Consider the following 3,892-nt stretch of genomic DNA (forward strand, 5'->3'; position numbering starts at 1 on the left):
ACCTGTTCATCCTGTATTTCCTACCATGAATAATCAGCCCTACTCATGATTGTGATAGGCCTGTTGAGAAAACTGCCTATCTTCTCCTAATTTTTATGCATACTCGAAGGGAATATTTGAACCGTGGTTCATTGAGACTGATGTCCAGTTGTTAGGTTTCACAATGGTATGTGAATGGGGCTTAGGCCATAGTGGGTTTTGACATAAAAATAAGATGCTTGGAATTTCTCAGTCTCATCCTAACCAAATACCAACAGCCACATCCATTTCTTTCCCCACCCTCCCTGCCTTTTAAAAACACCCCTGGGAACTAACATATGCTTGAAAAACAGAGAGGTGTCATAAGGCACCTATCTATTCGGTCGCAGGTTACTCGATTGTAAATCTTCTTTGGCAAAAATGACTTGATTGGTTTTGGAATTGGAGCCTCTTTGTAATACACTGCTTCGAGTGACCGTTTCAGCAAAGGGGACTTAGGCACACTCAGAAATGCCTGCTGCATAAGTAAGAAGGGTCACACTGAGTTGCCAGAAAGTATTTTAATGGCCTGAACCCCTTCCTGTCAAAATAATTACAGGAACATCTTTAAGCTCTTCACTGACAAACTTGCGAATTGAAAAAGGAAATGTTTTAATGTCTCAAAATCATGTTCAAATTTGTATTAGAATTTTGAGGATGAACGATTTTTGTGTTCTCTCCTGTTTGCTAAGCATAGCCACTCTTTCATGTTTTTTCTTCTATAATAGGCATGTTATTGATAAGATTATGTATAGCACTGTGTCACATATAAGTCTCCCTCTTCAGGCTGACTGTCGTTTTAGGGAAAATATGCACAACCCAGTTTTCTAAAAAGGTACATTTCAGACTAACAGCAGTTCTTCCTTTTGGAACTGCAGGAAAAAAAGTAAGTCTGGTCGTTAAGTTCTGCTTGCAAGTTTAGCTGAGTGGTGACAAATATCAGACTATTTTCTCCATGAGAGGATAGTGATGCGTCAGTTTCCTAATGCCTCGTTAGTCCTCGCAATAGAATAAAGATTTTGCTTAAGCACCTGCCTGGGCCAGAAGTACTTCCAACAGACTGTGCATAACCTCTCATTAAATCAGCGTGCAGAGGGCTAGCCAGCAGATGCTGCTGACAGGAACCCAGATGTAATCTCTTTAACCTTGTCCTGTAAGGCGCACACAAGTCGTGACCGGGGAATTCAAAGTAAATTAGGTTTTACATGAAAGTCTATAATCTAAATTCAATTTGATTAAAACGATGCCTGATTTGTGTTTGCAAGGAAATCTGCCATTGGAGCTATCAGCAATGTGTGAAAATTCATATACCTAACTCTGTTTTTCTCACACCCATGTTTATCTTATTCTTAATCGTTGCCCTGCCCCCACTTCCTTAAAATGAAGAAGCTTTTGATGGAAGAAGATACAAGCACAATAGCGATTTGTTTATCATAATCCAAATGAGATGGGAAACATGATCTATTTCAGGAATTAATGGGAAAAGGTCGTTTTATAAGTCCAAATAGAGTTGTTCTCTATGTTGGAAATACTTTCTCTGTATTTAATATCATCCAATTAGGACTTTTGTATTACACATAAGTTTTATCCTGTAACTATTTTGTTAAATTAATATTTCTCATTAACACAATTCCTCTTGAAAATTCAATCAGCAATTTAAAAAAAATCAGTCATCACCAGAATTCTTCTGTTTTCACATTTTTTGTTCCCTTTCAAAACTTTCTGCTTTTCATTATGCAATTTCATTTTCTGGGGATAACCTACAGAGAGATTAAACACATCTTGGCTTTAGCTATTTTTTGAGCTAGGAGCTGAGTTGCAGGAAACGTTAAGATTCATTTCTTAAAGCTATGGTTTTTTTTTTTCTTTAACACATCCATCCTCTTGCCATATAATCTTCAGGGGTTTGAACGAGCTAATGCTTGGTAAGTCCCAAGTCTCTCCCCTTATAACTACCACCTGAGATTCTCTGCTTGGTCTCAGTGCGCTCCTGAGGAGTGGGGTGCCCATGTGGACCCAGATGGTTGCTATTATGCAACTTTAGGGATACATTCAGGCAAGAGAAAACTGAGAGGAGGCTCCTGATGTTTACAGTCTGGGGTCCCCAGTGCACTTCTGGGTAAGTGAGTGCTCCCTGCTAAGGTTTTCTTCTGATATTGAACGGTGGAAAAGTCAATTCTATTATGAACACTGAGAACCTAAGTTTATTCTTTGCTGTCATAACCTAAAGTGTCCTCTGCGAGCAGTGGTTGAATTGGAATACATACTGGATTGGGATTCAAGAATTGGAATTCTCACACTGTCTCCTTTGATAGCTAGCTGTGTGGCCTTGGGCTGGACACTTACTCTGAATGGGCAATATGCTCCTTCACAGATATGTTGGGTCATCCTTTTTAAAATTTACCAGTTGGCCCTGGCTGCTGTGGCTCAGTGGATTGAGTGCTGTACTGCAAACCAAAGGGTCACTGGTTCGGTTCCCAGTCAAGGCACATGCCTGGGTTGCTTGTCAGCTCCTCAGTAGGGGGCGCTCCAGAGGCAATCACACATTGATGTTTTGCTCCCTCTTGTCCTCTCTTCCCCTCTAAAAATAAATAAAATCTTTAAGAAATAAAAAAATAAAATTTACCAAATTAAAATGTAAAATATTTAAGGTATAGTTTACATTTGATAAGGTGTTCAAGTCCTAAGTTTAGAGACAGATGGACTTTTAAATATGTATATACCCATGCAACCACCTCCCAGGTCAGGATGTTAGATGTCCCCAGAGCACCAGCAAACTCCTGGGTGCCCCCCTAGCCACTTTTTGAACTGCTACCACTAACTGAAATGTGAGCTGGGCATTAATATGTAAAAGTCTTGACCTCGTGTAGTTGACTCTGATCACACACCATTCACTCAATAAGTGTATAATATATCATATATACTCCCCGTTGGGAATTGCTCTGACTTTTCTTTGTTCTCTTAAGCAAGTGAAGTTCCTTGAAAACCTATTGCTCCCTGAGTCTTTGACTGTGAAGTCAAAACCCAGAGGGCTCTCCTTAGGCACCTGCGAGGTCAACAGCAGCATAAGGGCCAAGATTCCCCAGTGCTCAACCCCACCACTCTAGGTTTCAATGTGGAATCTTGGAATAAAAACAAAAGGAATTGTTTTCATTTGTGACACCGGGAATAGTGCTAAACCAGGGAGGTCAAACTCATTTTCATCGGGGGCACATCAGCCTCGCGGTTGCCTTCAAAGGGCCGAATGTAATTCTAGAACTGTGTAAATGGAACTACTTAACAGTGAAGCAAGCGGTGCTGCCAGTGCTGCCGCCTGGTAGAAACAAGTGGTAAAAGCAAGGTGCTGGGCAGGATAAAATAAAGTGGAGGGCTGGATTCAGTCCTCCGGCCTTGTGTTTGCCACCTGTGTGCTAAACTGATTGACAACAGTATGAACTTACTAACAATAACAACAGATAGTGTTGATGTACTACTTCACGGTTTTCTAATGCAGTTTCTTCTACATTACCTTCTTGGCTCTTCAAGCTCCCCTGAAAATTCTATGCCATTCCTATCTTTTACAGAGGAGGGCATAAAAGCTCATAGGGTAAAATGACTTGCTCAGGATCATGCAGCCAGGAAATGGAAATATTTGAATTTTTCTGTAGGTTGGTCAGACTCAAAGCCACTTAAAACAGTAGAAAAAACTCCAGAATCTTGGTCGTGTTTCAAGATGGCTGTTCTTTTTTACATTTTTTCAAAGATTTTATTTATTTATTTTTAGAGAGAGGGGAAGGGAGGGAGAGAGGGAAACATCACTGTGTGGTTGTCTCTTGCGCGCCCCCTACTGGGGGCCCAGCTGCAACACAGGCATGTGCCCTGACAGAATCAAACC

Source organism: Sturnira hondurensis, unplaced genomic scaffold (assembly GCF_014824575.4).
Source record: "Sturnira hondurensis isolate 20B ecotype Veracruz unplaced genomic scaffold, ASM1482457v3 Scaffold0007487, whole genome shotgun sequence".
NCBI lineage: Eukaryota > Metazoa > Chordata > Mammalia > Chiroptera > Phyllostomidae > Sturnira > Sturnira hondurensis.